The following is a 17,626-nucleotide window of genomic DNA, read 5'->3' on the forward strand; positions in this document are numbered from 1 at the left end:
GGAAGCGAGCAAACGCCGTTTGGCCGCGCACGAGTGCACTCTCCGGCGCTTCGCTCGCAGGCCCGGCCTGGAACAGCGTCAAACGCTGTTTCCGAGCTCTCCACAGGCAGAGAAGCTGTTTGCAGCACGGCAAGTGCTTCTCCTAGCCTGGGAAGCGAGCAAACGCCGTTTGGCCGCGGCCGAGTGCACTCTCCGGCGCTTCGCTCGCAGGCCGGCCTGGAACAGCGTCAAACGCTGTTTCCGAGCTCTCCACAGGCAGAGAAGCTGTTTGCAGCACGGCAAGTGCTTCTCCTAGCCTGGGAAGCGAGCAAACGCCGTTTGGCCGCGCCGAGTGCACTCTCCGGCGGTTCGCTCGCAGGCCGGCCTGGAACAGCGTCAACGCTGTTTCCGAGCTCTCCACAGGCAGAGAAGCTGTTTGCAGCACGGCAAGTGCTTCTCCTAGCCTGGGAAGCGAGCAAACGCCGTTTGGCCGCGCCGAGTGCACTCTCCGGCCGTTCGCTCGCAGGCCGGCCCTGGAACAGCGTCAAACGCTGTTTCCGAGCTCTCCACAGGCAGAGAAGCTGTTTGCAGCACGGCAAGTGCTTCTCCTAGCCTGGGGAAGCGAGCAAACGCCATTTGGCCGCGTCGAGTGCACTCTCCGGCAATTCGCTCGCAGGGCCGGCCTGGAACAGCGTCAAACGCTGTTTCCGAGCTCTCCACAGGCAGAGAAGCTGTTTGCAGCACGGCAAGTGCTTCTCCTAGCCTGGGAAGCGAGCAAACGCCGTTTGGCCGCGCCGAGAGCACTCTCCGCGCGCTTCGCTCGCAGGCCGGCCTGGAACAGCGTCAAACGCTGGTTTCCGAGCTCTCCACAGGCAGAGAAGCTGTTTGCAGCACGGCAAGTGCTTCTCCTAGCCTGGGAAGCGAGCAAACGCCGTTTTGGCCGCGCCGAGTGCACTCTCCGGCGGTTCGCTCGCAGGCCGGCCTGGAACAGCGTCAAACGCTGTTTCCGAGCTCTCCACAGGCAGAGAAGCTGTTTGCAGCACGGCAAGTGCTTCTCCTAGCCTGGGAAGCGAGCAAGACGCCGTTTGGCCGCGCCGAGTGCACTCTCCGGCCGTTCGCTCGCCAGGCCGCCTGGAACAGCGTCAAACGCTGTTTCCGAGCTCTCCACAGGCAGAGAAGCTGTTTGCAGCACGGCAAGTGCTTCTCCTAGCCTGGGGAAGCGAGCAAACGCCGTTTGGCCGCGCCGAGTGCACTCTCCGGCGCTTCGCTCGCAGGCCGGCCGGGAACAGCGTCAAACGCTGTTTCCCAGCTCTCCACAGGCAGAGAAGCTGTTTGCAGCACGGCAAGTGCTTCTCCTAGCCTGGGAAGCGAGCAAACGCCGTTTGGTCGCGCCGAGTGCACTCTCCGGCGGTTCGCTCGCAGGCCGGCCTGGAACAAGCGTCAAACGCTGTTTCCGAGCTCTCCACAGGCAGAGAAGCTGTTTGCAGCACGGCAAGTGCTTCTCTAGCTTGGGGAAGCGAGCAAACGCCGTTTGGCTGCGGCCGAGTGCACTCTCCGGCGCTTCGCTCGCAGGCCGGCCTGGAACAGCGTCAAACGCTGTTTCCGAGCTCTCCACAGGCAGAGAAGCTGTTTGCAGCACGGCAAGTGCTTCTCCTAGCCTGGGAAGCGAGGCAAACGCCGTTTGGCCGCGCCGAGTGCACTCTCCGGCGGTTCGCTCGCAGGCCGGCCTGGAACAGCGTCAAACGCTGTTTCCGAGCTCTCCACAGGCAGAGAAGCTGTTTGCAGCACGGCAAGTGCTTCTCCTAGCCTGGGAAGCGAGCAAACGCCGTTTGGCCGCGCCGAGTGCACTCTCCGGCGCTTCGCTCGCAGGCCCCCCTGGAACAGCGTCAAACGCTGTTTCCGAGCTCTCCACAGGCAGAGAAGCTGTTTGCAGCACGGCAAGTGCTTCTCCTAGCCTGGGAAGCGAGCAAACGCCGTTTGGCCGCGCCGAGTGCACTCTCCGGCGGTTCGCTCCGCAGGGCCCGGCCTGGAACAGCGTCAAACGCTGTTTCCGAGCTCTCCACAGGCAGAGAAGCTGTTTGCAGCACGGCAAGTGCTTCTCCTAGCCTGGGAAGCGAGCAAACGCCGTTTGGCCGCGCCGAGTGCACTCTCCGGCGGTTCGCTTCGCAGGCCGGCCTGGAACAGCGTCAAACGCTGTTTCCGAGCTCTCCACAGGCAGAGAAGCTGTTTGCAGCACGGCAAGTGCTTCTCCTAGCCTGGGAAGCGAGCAAACGCCGTTTTGGCCGCGCCGAGTGCACTCTCCGGCGGTTCGCTCGCAGGCCGGCCTGGAACAGCGTCAAACGCTGTTTCCGAGCTCTCCACAGGCAGAGAAGCTGTTTGCAGCACGGCAAGTGCTTCTCCTAGCCTGGAAGCGAGCAAACGCCGTTTGGCCGCGCCGAGTGCACTCTCCGGCGGTTCGCTCGCAGGCCGGCCTGGAACAGCGTCAAACGCTGTTTCCGAGCTCTCCACAGGCAGAGAAGCTGTTTGCAGCAACGGCAAGTGCTTCTCCTAGCCTGGGAAGCGAGCAAACGCCGTTTGGCCGCGCCGAGTGCACTCTCCGGCGGTTCGCTCGCAGGCCGGCCTGGAACAGCGTCAAACGCTGTTTCCGAGCTCTCCACAGGCAGAGAAGCTGTTTGCAGCACGGGCAAGTGCTTCTCCTAGCCTGGGAAGCGAGCAAACGCCGTTTGGCCCGCGCCGAGTGCACTCTCCGGCCGTGTCGCGTCGCAGGCCGGCCGGGGAACAGCGTCAAACGCTGTTTCCGAGCTCTCCACAGGGCAGAGAAGCTGTTTGCAGCACGGCAAGTGCTTCTCCTAGCCTGGGAAGCGAGCAAACGCCGTTTGGCCGCGCCGAGTGCACTCTCCGGCGCTTCGCTCGCAGGCCGGCCTGGAACAGCGTCAAACGCTGTTTCCGAGCTCTCCACAGGCAGAGAAGCTGTTTGCAGCACGGCAAGTGCTTCTCCTAGCCTGGGAAGCGAGCAAACGCCGTTTGGCCGCGCCGAGTGCCCTCTCCGGCGCTTCGCTCGCTAGGCCGGCCTGGAACAGCGTCAAACGCTGTTTCCCGAGCTCTCCACAGGCAGAGAAGCTGTTTTGCAGCACGGCAAGTGCTTCTCCTAGCCTGGGAAGCGAGCAAACGCCGTTTGGCCGCGCCCGAGTGCACTCTCCGGCGCTTCGCTCGCAGGCCGGCTTGGAACAGCGTCAAACGCTGTTTCCCGAGCTCTCCACAGGCAGAGAAGCTGTTTGGCAGCACGGCAAGTGCTTCTCCTAGCCTGGGAAGCGAGCAAACGCCGTTGGCCGCGCCGAGTGCACTCTCCGGCGGTTCGCTCGCAGGCCGGCCTGGAACAGCGTCAAAACGCTGTTTCCGAGCTCTCCACAGGCAGAGAAGCTGTTTGCAGCACGGCAAGTGCTTCTCCTAGCCTGGGAAGCGAGCAAACGCCCGTTTGGCCGCGCCGAGTGCACTCTCCGGCGCTTCGCTCGCAGGCAGGCTTGGAACAGCGTCAAATGCTGTTTCCAAGCTCTCCACAGGCAGAGAAGCTGTTTGCAGCACGGCAAGTGCTTCTCCTAGCCTGGGAAGCGAGCAAACGCCGTTTGGCCGCGCCGAGTGCACTCTCCGGCGCTTCGCTCGCAGGCCGGCCTGGAACAGCGTCAAAACGCTGTTTCCCGAGCTCTCCACAGGCAGAGAAGCTGTTTGCAGCACGGCAAGTGCTTCTCCTAGCCTGGGAAGCGAGCAAACGCCGTTTGGCCGCGCCTAGTGCACTCTCCGGCGCTTCGCTCGCAGGCAGGCTTGGAACAGCGGTTAAACGCTGTTTCCGAGCTCTCCACAGGCAGAGAAGCTGTTTGCAGCACGCAAGTGCTTCTCCTAGCCTGGGAAGCGAGCAAACGCCGTTTGGCCGCGCCTATGTGCACTCTCTCCGGCGCCTCGCTCGCAGGCAGGCTTGGAACAGCGTTAAACGCTGTTTCCGAGCTCTCCACAGGCAGAGAAGCTGTTTGCAGCACGGCAAGTGCTTCTCCTAGCCTGGGAAGCGAGCAAACGCCGTTTGGCCGCGTCTAGTGCACTCTCCGGCGGTTCGCTCGCAGGCAGGCTTGGAACAGCGTCAAACGCTGTGTCCGAGCTCTCCACAGGCAGAGAAGCTGTTTGCAGCACGGCAAGTGCTTCTCCTAGCCTGGGAAGCGAGCAAACGCCGTTTGGCCGCGCCTAGTGCACTCTCCGGCGCTTCGCTCGCAGGCCGGCATGGAACAGCGTCAAACGCTGTTTCCGAGCTCTCCACAGGCAGAGAAGCTGTTTGCAGCACGGCAAGTGCTTCTCCTAGCCTGGGAAGCGAGCAAACGCCGTTTGGCCGCGCCTACTGCACTCTCCGGGGCGATTCGCTCGCAGGCAGGCTTGGAACAGCGTTAAACGCTGTTTCCCGAGCTCTCCACAGGCAGAGAAGCTGTTTGCAGCACGGCAAGTGCTTCTCCTAGCCTGGGAAGCGAGCAACGCCGTTTGGCCGCGCCGAGTGCACTCTCCGGCGCTTCGCTCGCAGGCAGGCCTGGAACAGCGTCAAACGCTGTTTCCAAGCTCTCCACAGCAGAGAAGCTGTTTGCAGCACGGCAAGTGCTTCTCCTAGCCTGGGAAGCGAGCAAACGCCGTTTGGCCGCGCCGAGTGCACTCTCCGGCGCTTCGCTCGCAGGCCGGCCTGGAACAGCGTCAAACGCTGTTTCCGAGCTCTCCACAGGCAGAGAAGCTGTTTGCAGCACGGGCAAGTGCTTCTCCTAGCCTGGGAAGCGAGCAAACGCCGTTTGGCCGCGCCTAGTGCACTCTCCGGCGCTTCGCTCGCGAGGCAGGCTTGGAACAGCGTTAAACGCTGTTTCCGAGCTCTCCACAGGCAGAGAGGCTGTTTGCAGCACGGCAAGTGCTTCTCCTAGCCTGGGAAGCGAGCAAACGCCGTTTGGCCGCCGCCGAGTGCACTCTCCGGCGCTTCGCTCGCAGGCAGGCTTGGAACAGCGTTAAACGCTGTTTCCGAGCTCTCCACAGGCAGAGAAGCTGTTTGCAGCACGGCAAGTGCTTCTCCTAGCCTGGGAAGCGAGCAAACGCCGTTTGGCTGCGCCTAGTGCACTCTCCGGCGCCTCGCTCGCAGGCAGGCTTGGAACAGCGTTAAACGCTGTTTCCGAGCTCTCCACAGGCAGAGAAGCTGTTTGCAGCACGGCAAGTGCTTCTCCTAGCCTGGGAAGCGAGCAAACGCCGTTTGGCCGCGCCGAGTGCACTCTCCGGCGGTTCGCTCGCAGGCAGGCTTGGAACAGCGTTAAACGCTGTTTCCGAGCTCTCCACAGGCAGAGAAGCTGTTTGCAGCACGGCAAGTGCTTCTCCTAGCCTGGGAAGCGAGCAAACGCCGTTTGGCGCGCCTAGTGCACTCTCCGGCGGTATGCTGCAGGCTGGCTGCGAACAGCGGCTGGGCGCGGTTTCCGTGCTGCCCCACAAGCAGAGAAGCTCCTCCAGCACCGAAAGTGCATTTTCGGGGCTGGGAAGCAAGATTTCACTTATTCATTATCTGCAGTGCGCTTACCTGCTCGCGTGCTTTGCGGCGCTGAGATCCTCGAGGAGCGGCAGACACGCGTCTCCCGGGCCGGGAAGCGTGGCCTCGCTGTTTCGTCACTTCCGGTGCTCCTGCCGTGCGTGCAGCGCTGTGCAGAGGCGGAGGAGCTCGAGGAGCGGCGGGCCCACGCCTCTCCGGGGCCGGGATTGGAGAAGTCGCTTGTTCGTCACCTGCCGTGCGCCTGCCGTGTTCGGGCGCGCTCTGCAGTGGTAGAGAAGCTCGTGCAGCTGCGGCCGCGCGTCTCCTGGGCCAGGAAGCGAGAACTCGAGCCCGATGAGGAGTGTCTGCTTCTGCTTTTAACTTGTGGAAAGTTCAAAGCCTGTGGCTGTAAAATTAGCAGCAATACTGGTGCCTTCTTTTATCGCTCAGGTCACTGGCCAGCAGGGAACAAGAAGTGTCCCCAGGACTTGTTGGTGCCCTGCCAGAGAGAGAAGCAGCAAATGTGTTGAGAGAATTTCTGGGAGTGCATGTGGGATCCTGCTTTTCTTGACAGCTTGAGAAATGATCTGAACAGAAAAAATATCTTTCTTTTTTACAGGAGAATCTGATGTGGAACATGGGACCAGGATGACTTGCTGTGACTTCTTGAAAGCTGGAAAGAAGGCGATGTTAATCTTTTTGGCTAGAGGCAAAGTGTCTGCAAAGCCTTGGAAGAAGCCTATGCCAGGTAAGTGAGGACACGAACAGGAAAACACCTGGAGGCTGTGATGTGATTTCACGGAGGGTTATGGATTCCTGTCTCAAATGTCCATGTGTCAGTAGGGCTGGATCCAAGTTGCCCTGGTGGAGAGGCAGGGTTGTCCTGCATTCCAGCTTTTTAGTGGCTGGAGTTTTGCCCAAGTGAAGAGCAGCATCCTGATTTTGCTGCCATGTTCAGCCAGCACAGAGCTGTTGGGTGCCTCCGTCCAGGAGCAGCAGGAGCCTGGATTTCTGTCCCTGGGATTGCCTTGCTGTCCAAGACGAGGGCTAGAAGGTGAGGGCAAGGCAGCGCTGGGAGCTCTGGGAGTCAGGAGTGCCAGGCCTTTCATCTCCTGGTGCTGCTCAGGTGTTCACCAGAGGGTTTTTTTGACGGCCTTTGGCTTTCTGGATGGAAGCAAAAGGGTCCTTTCCCCTCCCTGCCTTCTGTCATTCCCAGGTCAGCCCCTGCTCTTTGCTGGCAGGCTAAATAGCCTCAGGAGTGGGCCGAGGAAATGCTGCCTGATCTGTGAGGTTCCACAGGAGATGGGAGCAGGCTTTGCGCAGAGGTTCAAGCACCTTGGGACTTCCTGAAGGCCTGAGGCCTGTAGCAGAGTCTTGAGGCAAAGCTGACCTCTGGGTGAGCCTTCAACCCAGATGTTGTGTTTGTATCCTGTCGGCAGTGCGGTAGCCAGGATCATTAGTGTTCTGGGCTAGGTCCGTGCTCATTAGTGAAACATGGCTTGACCTTTCTGTGTTCAGAGGCCGGACAGGGCCCTGAGATGAGTCCTGTGGCCTTGTTGGGAGGAGCGGGGCCAAAGGCAGCTCCTGCATTGCTCCTGAAGCCCTGGCCAGGCTTTGGGGCGACGCCGGAGGAGGCTGAGCCCAGCTGTTCCCGCTGTGGGAGTTGTGTGCGCCTGTTTATTGCAGCATTTGCCCGACCTGGGCCCTGTCCCGGCACAGCCGGAGCCTCTTGGCCTGCGGGCGGACGCACCCGCGGGAATTGCCAGTTCTGGGGGGGCTCTCCAGGGCTGGGTTGTGACAGGGGATTCCCAGCTGCTGGGGGTGAGGCTCAGGGTCCCTGGTGCTGGATCTCAGTCCCTGTAGGTCACCTTGGGTAGCAGTGCTGGGGAGCATTGCTGAGCTTCTCCTTGGGAGGTTCTTGGCTGCTCTGAGCTGTCGCCAAAGACCCTGAGCTCCTGAGGTTGGTGTCTGTGTCTTTGGTGCTGACCCTGCCCCCTGGCCAAGTTACTTTGGAGGGTTTGAATAGGGTCTAGGGCTGAGTGCCCTTTGGGCAGTTTGCTGCCAGTCTGGTGTGCTCCTGGAAGTGCCGCTGACCTGCCAGGACTGAGGAGCTGCTGGCTGGGTGCTGCTTCTGTTCTGCAGTGGGAGCAGGTAGCCACAGGGATACAGGGGGAAAATGGGCTGCTGAAATGAAGGAAACAATATGCTTCTAACAGCAGCTACTTTCTTGTGTACATAAAGCTACAGTTCCAGTTTCTAGCACTACTCTTCATGGGTACAGGTGTCTCTCTCAGTCGGCTAAGTTATTTCTCCATCACGCAGGCAGGCAGGAAGGCAGGAACGCATGCACGCATCTTTCAGGGCACTTAATTGGTTAAGTGTCCATCACCGTGCTATGTGTCTCCTATCTGAGTTCTGCATTTCTTGGAGAGGCTTTCCTAGGCTCTTATTTTCAGAGCTGTTGTTCTTCCTGTAGCCTTGATGAATTCCTGCGAACTCTGGAAAAGAAGACTGCAGGTGTCATCTTCACTACAAACAGTTTGGCTGATACAGGGAATGGCCCAAGTTATTCAGATACATTGCTACACCGGGAGGGCTTAGAGAGAAACCTGGAGATGGGTTGTGGAAGCCTGAAGTGGGATCTTCTCCCCTGCCGACCCTTGTGTAAGAGATGGTCCGAAGATCCCTCATCTGCCTCACGACCATCGTCAAGGACAGAGACTGAAACCCCTAAAAGGGACTTGAAAATCTCAACACAGGAGTTCTGGCCTGGCTGAGGTGGGATGGTGGCCAAGTGCTGCCTGCAGGTGTGTTTGATGGAAAACACCCAGCACCCATATGGGAACATCAGAACCTGAGCAGAAACAATGGGCAAGTCACGGTGAAGTGACCGCGCCTGCTGACACTGCACCTGCTGACTTGGACTGGTTGACACTGTACCTGCTGATGACCGACTTGTTCTGGGTTCTCTGAATGAACACACTGCAATGATTTCCCCCAGCTGTTTGGCCAACTGCCTGTCGCTTTGGAGAGGACTATAAAAACCCTGGAGACTCCCGCTCACTTTTGAGATCTCCCCACTGGAGAAGATCGCGTCTATAGGCATCTTCAAAAGCCTCGAGGACTCGACCCTCCATGTTGGTAGCTATAATCCCCTTCCCCTCTTTTTCTGTCTTTCTTACTATTCTCCTTTTCTCTCCCCACTATCGCATTTGTTGGCACTAAATAAAGGTGCATTTGTGATTGAGTAAACTGAGTTTGTCCCCCGCTGTGTCTTTTGCGCTCTGAGATCCCTAAAACGAACCATCACGAACCCCGCTTGTGTGAGCGGATCGTGACAAGTTTGCATGTGAATAAGTTCATTTGTGTACCTTTTCCGCTCTCCCTCACCCCCCATTTCGAGCCGGTGTCCATTTTGAAACTGTCTCCTTCCCGTGGGGCCGTGCTCCCGCTGCTCCCCTCACAGCCCTGATGGCGACACGCAAACCAGAGAACTCCCTGGGACTGCAGTGCCCACAGGAGGTGGAGTGGACGCCTAAAAACCCCTAGGGCCGGTGAGCCATTAGCCAGACAGGACTCCAAACTACCCCAGTGAGCAGGGAGAACATGGGGCTGCTTGCTGGGGCTCCGTGTCTTGTCGCCATAAGTCAGATAGTGCCCTCTCTGCGTGACTGCCCTCGGCTTGTCAACGAGCCTGTGCTTTCCTGCGGCTCTCGTGGGGACGCAAGCCCCGGCTCTGTCGGGCACCTGGCAAAGCTGTTTCACCTCCTCGTCCTCATCGCTCCAGGGAGCAGTGGCGGTGTGTGTGACCCCTTGGGTTCCCCGCCCAAAGCTGTCCTAATACAGGCATTTAAAGGGAGATTTGTCTCCTGGCCCACTCATAACAGGTGTGGTCTCGCTTGGATGTGCCTGCAGTCCTGGAAGCTTGACTAATCCTTTTTCTGCCTCATTTGGACCTTGAGGTTGTTTCATGGTGGTCTCACTTTCATGTGTCTGCAGTTCTAGAATGTTGGCTACCCTTTTTTCTCCTAGAATTAAACTTTGAGCTTGTTGGGGGGTGGTGCCTCTTTGATATATCTGCTGTCTAGGTAGCTTGACTACCCTCTTTTCTCCTACATTTGGACCCTGAGCTCGTTTGTTGGCATCTCACTTTCATGTGTCTCCTCTCCTGGAAGCTTGACCACCTGATGTTCTCCTGCAGATAAAACTGGAATTGGTTTGGGGTGGTCTCACTAATGTATGTCTGCAGTCATGGTGGTTTGAGTACCCTGTTTTCTCCAAAAACTGGATCTTGAGCTTGTTTAGGGGCTCTCCCTTTCATGTGTCTGCAATCCTGGAAGACAGACTACCTGTTTTTCTCTTAGAAATTGATTTTGAGCTTGTTTGGGGGTGGTCTCACTTCCATGTGTCCTGCAGTCCTGGAAGCTGGACTACTCATGTTCTCTTCCATATCCACCTGGGCCTCGTTGGCTGCTGTATTTGGGGAGTGCAGGTACCATGTACTGTTGACACATGGATGGTTTCGTCTGCTCAGGGGGGTTGTTCTCTGCGAGCAAACAGCTTTAGGATGGATGCCCTCAGACTTGATGTTGTATGGGGCACTCATCTAGCCTTCCAAATCAGTTAAATCGACCGTGGAGGTCAGTGAGGTGATGGATTTTTAAGCCAGACCACCCTCACGTTCCACTTGGAATAGTGAGCCTTGTTTCTGTAATACAGAAAAGCAAGGTTATGTCATTTGTGGCTGTCATTGTTTTAGCATGTAAATATCATTACATTTGAGGCTTGTATTGTACAAAGTTTCACTCTTCACTCCTGGCAAAGGCCTTCTACGTTTTATGTACAAAGTTCTTGCCATTTTTTCATTTCATGCCCTGTGTATAGGTGTCACTTGTATGTCGGGATGCAGAGTAAGGTTTGAAATTGCCTACAATTCTGATGTTGTACATGCACAGTGTGTTTCTGCTGATTGTCAGTGATGTGCTGTGGAAAATTTTGCCCTCTTGACTGTGCTTGCTCTCTACTCAACAAAGAAGGTTAAGGCCTTCATGTTTTAGACCGTAAGGAAAGGAATGAGGTGGAAAAAACCATCAAAGCTATCACAAGTATATTTAGAAATAATGAACTCTGATTTCATTTTGCTCTTGGAATAAGTGCCGGAAAAAGAAAAAGAAAAGCCTGCAGCTGCCTCAAGCTTTGTCTTTTACCTTCGTTATCTCCCCCTTCCACCTTTGTCCACCTCTTTGTTTCGGTTAAGTACTCTCAAGTATCCAACACTTGGTCTCCTTGGTAACTTGTGGGGAAAAAATTCTTTAGAGAAAGAAGGAACAAACCTAACCCCCAACATGTGCTTTGAGTTTTGTTAGTTGACTTTTGACTTCCCTGTGTCTGCTTTTCCTTTTCCATTCCATGCTGAGCTGGGTTGACAAAGTTCTGTTTACCTGCAGCTGTTTGTATGTGTAATATTTAGACACTCATCTAAAAAAAAAAAAAAAAAAAAAAAACCTCAAGTAGTGGTGGATGGTTATGAAGGGGTTCTCCTCCATGTGACAAACTTGTGTCTTAACATGGAAATGACAAATTGAAGTAAAATAGTTTCCACATAAAGTAGAAGCTTGAAGCTTCCTAGAGAGAGTTTTATATGCTGCTTCTATGGGGTGAGAATTTTCTCTTTTCTCTACCTTTGCATTGATATCATCTGAAACTCAGGTGTGATCCTTCAGATAGGTGGTAACAGGATCCTTAAATGCCCTCTGGATTAGACACTTGTGATGTGATATTGATCACTGCAGCTTTGAATCATCATTACAGATGTGAGCTAATACCTTAGGCTGAGTTTGATGCTGGATGATAACTCCTGTTTTCAGGCTAGAGCAATCTCTTTTGCTTACAGCAGGAAATTAGAAAAGGCAGAGTGGCAATGAACAATGTGACTTTGTCTTGCTTAGTTGGGAAAATATTGCTGTGTTCTGCTGTGTTTTAAAACAAACAAATAAAAAAAAAAAACAAAAAAAAACCCAATGCTTGTTTTGTTTTTCTGAAGTTATTGTTATGCTTTGGGGAACTCAGAGATGAAGCAAGATATTATCATAGAAGTGAAAAACTGTTCATACTAGAAGTAGTATTAGAACCAAAACAATTTGTAGGGGAATTCCTCTTACTTTACAGTCCTTGCAGTGTTCTCTTAATCTTGTTTTCTTTCCCTGTTAATGTGCAGAGGTTTGTATGTGGAGAGTTTTCCATAACGTAGGTTCTCTATAACACTGCTTTTGGGGAATGAGAGAGGAGGAACTTTGTCTTGAAAAGTATTTCAAATCTTCCAGCTGATGGCTCTGTCTGCAAAAACACAGTTTTTCCCACCACTGCTAAGCTGCAGCTAAAAACGGTGGAAAGCCTGTTTTTTGGGGAGCAGAGGACACTGCAGCAACACTGCAGAACAGCTGAGAAAATTTGTGGAAATGTTTAAGTTTTGCAAATTTGCCTTGTGACAACTTGCAGTTCCAGCATTTTCCTTAAAGAGAACGATTTGAGGTTGTGTGGACTGCTCTTATGTTTCCAGGATTGTCCTAACAGTCTTCAAAACATTGTTTTTACTTGTTACTTCAAGAGACAGGAAATTTGGACATCTAGTTTTGTTCAAACTCTGGATGAAGCCTTTGAAGGAGTATCTTTAAAAACATATTTCCCGGGTCTATGGAGGCATGGTGTCCTACAGTCCTTAAGTGTCCTGTAGGAAATAGTACTTTTTGTTACAGACTTCAGCTTGTATCGAGATTTAATATCAATGCTTTCAATAGATTCAAAATAATTTTCTGTCTCAGGTGGTGCATTCTTTTTCAGAGGTTTTTGTCTCACTCTTCTGCCTAACAGTGTTCTGAAGAAATGAATTTTTAATAGGAATTGAGAAGTTGTGGTTTTGAATCTTATTTCAAGGAGGCATCTCCAGGGATAAAGTTGAAGTGCATTACATTGGTTTGTTTCCATATCTGGGTTAGTAATTGGACAAATACGAAGACAGTTGGAAACACAGAAATAGGGTTTTTTTTTCTTTTTGTATTGCTTCAAATTTAATTATTTTAAGAAACCAGGTTTTGCTATAAGTTTAGTTTTTCCTGACTCCTGTCTATCCTTTCTAATAAGCGTTTTTCACTTTTTTAGGGCAGCTTTTTCTTAATGTTTAATTGTAGTGTGTCCCTTACTTGGCAATATTTTGCTCAGGGTGATTTGCAGACTAAAGTAGCTTGCTCATGAAAGTTAATTTTTTATCAGGTCTGTACAGCCATGTGCTTGTGTGTGGGGGTGAGAAGAGGGCAGAGAAAGGGAAGAAGGCAAGGATTAAGTGAGTCTATATATGTGCAAGAGATTGCCTGAACTGCAGAGATTAAACAAACCAAATAAGGGCTCTGTCTAAAATGAAGAATTAAATGTATTTGTGACAAATATCAACATCTATCTCTAATTTGTTTTTACTCAAGAACTAGGCCCTTAGAGACTTGTGAAATCTATTGGCAAACATCATGACTACATTTTGAGAGACAAAAAATGTGTAAAAGGAAGAAAAAAAATGGGGAAGGGAGATGGGCAAGAGAATTATTCTGGTCTGAAGAGGATGGATGACTTTCTAGAGCCTATCTTGAAAAAATATTGACAGATTCAACAGCAAATAACACATGGATGAGAGGGTTTTTTCCAAAGTAATTGGTGTCAGATGTAGCCTGTCCTTTAACTTGATAAAATAATAGTTTAGGTGTAGGAAGTTCATTATCTACACTTAAGAAACATGTCTGTGTAGTACTCTATGGGAAATTACAAAATAAGGTGTCAAAATGGTGGTTGGTAAACTGGACAGGGAATGACTTAAGGGGAGAGCAAGAAGCTGTACTTGGAAGGGAAGAATTGGTCTGTTAATACAGATCCTCAGGGTTTGTCTTGAGGCTGTTCTTCAGGATGAACTAAATGCCATGGCACAGGATTAAGAGACTTTGGTAGGCTGGAGGAGCAGATAATTACTGGAAGAACTGGATGGTCTCAACAGCCTGGAATGTAAAGCAGGGCACAGTTGAGTAACGTGGAGTGAAGTTCATGTGCTAGTGAGAATTGTTGTGAAGGAGAAGGTTCAAAACAAAAAAACCCACCCACCCAACAACCAGCTGTGAAGGTTCTGGGTCACAACAGGCTGGCCATAAGCAGGGAATGTGTTGACGCTGTGAAAAAGGTTTGGTTTCAGTGGAATGGAAAACCAAGCTGTTTTAAGATGGAGAGCTGACAACACTGTCAGGCCACAAGTCACATGTGGGATTGTCAGGGCAATGCCAGGTTTGACTTATTGCTGTTGATTTTCTCCCTAACTGAAACTATATTATTTACCTCAATTTTATAGCTTCTAGAAGGTTCTGGAAAAGATGTCCAATACTACTGTGTTTGAAGACTTATTAGTTTCTGTTCAAGAAAATAAAATTTGTAGTAGTTCTGAAAAGAAATAGCTTTCTTTTATTCTGGATCATAAATTTTAGTGTCACAAACATGGCATGTACAAGAAAATGGATTGAAGCTGAGAAACAGAATTATTCTGAGAAACACTTGAAAAAACAGCATAGAATTATTCTTATTCTGGAGCAGGGATGTCATGATGAAGTGAGATCATCTGCAAGGTGTTACTAGAACATGATGGAGGCATAAATCCACTTAGTGGAGGCATTTACCATGAATTATTTCACTTGTAGATATTTCCATTTAAATATGGTGTGTGGAAGACTTTCTGAAATGAGTCTTTTCTCATAGTTGTGGAATCCAGTGTAGGAGTCTGTCCAAGAAAAGTGGATTATTAATGTAGTTAAGGGCTCTCTGGCCGCCATTTACCAAAGGTGTATTGAAGGCTTCTCTAAAGCGTGTCAGAAGTTAGGCTGTCTACCTGCTTTTCCTGGTTTGCCTTTGTCTGGAGTTTCCATTTGGGATGGGGAAAACATTGGCCTGACACCAGGATCATCTGTTTTCACAACTGTTATAGAAAAGACAAGAACTTTTAATTTTTCTCTGGTCCTGGCATGTATAAAACGGGCTAGGAGGCTGTACTTGTCTTATATAGCTGCATTCCTTTTCCTCTATACTTTTCATTTTGAAGTCTGGACGGCTCAAACTCATTTTCTCCTCTTTCATTGTATTTGCTTCATTGGCATGTATTAGGGAAAGTATTAACACAAGCGATTTTTATCAAAAAGAAAAAAAAAGAGAAAAAAGTATTGTAAAATCAAGATGATGTATAAAGAAAAGTTGTTCTCTTCCTCTGAGTGTATTTGTCATCGCTTTGGATAGAAGACTGAAAGTATGAGAAAGGGACATCGATTTTAACTCTGAGCTATGTTGTGTTTATCTCCATAACAGGCAGGTTTTCTAGTGAATCCCAGTTAATCTAATATTGGATCCTTGGTGAAAATCTCCAAACCAAGTAATAAAATAGGTAAAAGTTTTAAAATCCTTATCATCGCATGTGTGCACAGTGGAGGATTGGTGTCTTTCTTATAAACAGAGCTTAGGAATCAGAAGAGCATGTTGGACTCAACAATGTTTCAAGTAGATGCAATAATAGGAAGGTTTGAAGAGTGGGGATACTTTAAAGGAATCTCTTCATCTTCCATGTGAAATATAATCCTGAAGGAATTTATTTCCTTTTATGCTTTGATGTAAATTTGACTTATCTGATTTTCTCAGATAAACATGGATGATTTGAGGCAATTGGATATCAGCTCTTGGATTCTGCAGGCAGTGTCATTTTCATTCCTTGAGGGAGAGAAGGGAAAGGGACGAGGCATTAGGTTATAAAGTAGTGTAAGCTCATCCTTACATAGACCTTCTTACAATTCTAAATACATCTAAACCGAATCTTCTGCATTTCCAGCTGTTGTATTTTTCTCTGATTTCTATTGCTTTGTGTCATTCAGTGCTATCTGATCCCATTAGCCCAAATCCCTCTGCATGAAGTATGTAATGCTGCTCTAATAACAAAAAATGCCCAGTGGGGTTGTTCCCTGGGGGACCTTGTACTGGAGGCGAGCTCCCATCACCTGACAGGGATCTGATGATCGCAGTGCTATCTCTGGGATCAGAGGTGCTGGGCTGGCTCAGGTTCTCCTCCCAAACTCCATGGTGATGGCTCTGTTTGCATTCCGTGCCTTTTCGTTTGTCCTCGCTGTGACACAGGCGTCAGGGGAATCACAAAGGCAGCCGATGGTCTGTGCACAGCTCCCTCAAGCGTAAAACAACATTTCTATGCTTGTTGCCAGGACCTTAAATTGCACACTGTTCTGTTTGGTTATTTTCAAACCCTGTGTTGGCCATAGGGGCTCAGATGAGAAACATTTGCATATCACAAAGCGGGAGCAAGGGCTGAATTAAAGTGGCAAGCAACTGGATTGAAACTAAATTCTAAGTGGAAGTTGTATGTTCTCATTTTTAACAAGGGTTTATTTTGTTATTTTCAATGAAAGCAATGACCTCTACTAGAATTGAACAAGACACAGGTTGTGTACAGTGTGTTGATGGGATTTTTTTGCTGCTTCCCCTCACCAAATATACTGGAGTTGTTAATTTTTGCACAAAGCCTAGACTCAACCCCCCCCCCCCATAATACTGTAACATCTACACCTGAAATGTATATTCAAGTGTAGGCTAAAGAACGTAAGTTCCAAATGGGCTTCTTATCCTTAATGTTCTTCTGCTGCAGTTCAAGTAAATGTAATGTATTAGTTGCTCATTGAATGCAGTACCACTTTTAAAAATTCAATTTGCTGTGCAGGATTTTTCCCAAGATACATTAGATAATGTCAAGTTTAAATCTGTCCGTGAGTCTAGAGAGATCGCCATGCAGATGGAGCTGTGGAAAGCCAAATGAAAGATTTTCATGTAAGCACACTGGGCTTAAACAAATTTGTTTAATTTGTTTTCCTCCCAGCCCGTTTTCAACAACTTGAATTCCTCAGATATTCAAAGTTATTTTGGAAGTGTTTAACACGGAAAGTGAAAATGCAGCCTGAACAAAAGGATTGTTATTTTAAGAGAGGAATATTTTGGAAGTGGTGGGAACAAACAAAGGTACAAGTTCATTATGACATGAATTTACTCTCAGACTAAATGGTTTTCTTCTGTGTCCATGCTTGGACAAAGAGATTGCTTCCCCCAGTTTGTCCTCCCCTTGCTGCATGAGGAAATTTCAGTTACAAAATACAGGATCTTGTGCATCTTCACACGTCTTGGTACATTATGGCAGTTTAAACACTTTGTTTTGTATAATTTTGTCAGCGGATGGGATAGAGAGAAAAATTGTATTCAGATGATTCCTGGATATTTTTATCAGGTCAGGGCTGTAATATTGGCCACTGGTGAGTGGTAATTCATGTTAGGGGAAATTTCTTGTGTTTCATAGCTCCCCTAGATTAGTGTACAGAGGATATTGAGATAAACAATGTAATCATACTCTTACACTCATTGTGAAATTGAATAAGCACCTATACAGAGTGAAAGGAAGTGGAGATTTAAATTCATTTAAAGGAAATGTATGGGAACAAAATGTATCCTTCATTCACGTCTGCAGCTCATTTTTACAAAACAGCACCAAACTCTTTTGTGTGCCAAAGGTTTTGTTTGTGGGTTTTTTATTTTTTTATACTCATGTGAAAAGCTCTTTTAAAATAAAGCTCTCCTTTAGAAGTGTGAGCAGTTCTTAAATATTTACTGCAATTCTCTGCAATATCTAGGAGCTCAGGGTTTTTCTGCTGTTATCTGACTCTTGATAGTGACTACTGCTTTGGTACAGCCTTGCTGCAAATACTGTGGATGACAACCATGTAAGGGTTGTTTAGACTGAAAGCATTGCACTGGACATGTCCAATGCTTTGATTTGCTGCCTTGGAAGAAAAAGGGACATACATTGCTTTCTTGCTGAAATCAAAAACTATCACTAACTTTTCCATTAACATCGTGACCTTATTTGCTGCAGATTGTTTCGCATTGTATTTTCTCCAACAGTTATATTCCATACCACAGAAATGAAATAAATATGAGCCAAAAATAAAAAAAAAAAAGTTGAGGAATTAAATGTTAGCAAGGAATAGCTCAATGTTTGTG

This window comes from Chamaea fasciata, unplaced genomic scaffold (assembly GCF_029207755.1).
Source record: "Chamaea fasciata isolate MVZ Bird 193981 ecotype frontalis unplaced genomic scaffold, bChaFas1.0.hap1 SCAF_29, whole genome shotgun sequence".
Taxonomy (NCBI): Eukaryota; Metazoa; Chordata; class Aves; order Passeriformes; family Sylviidae; genus Chamaea; species Chamaea fasciata.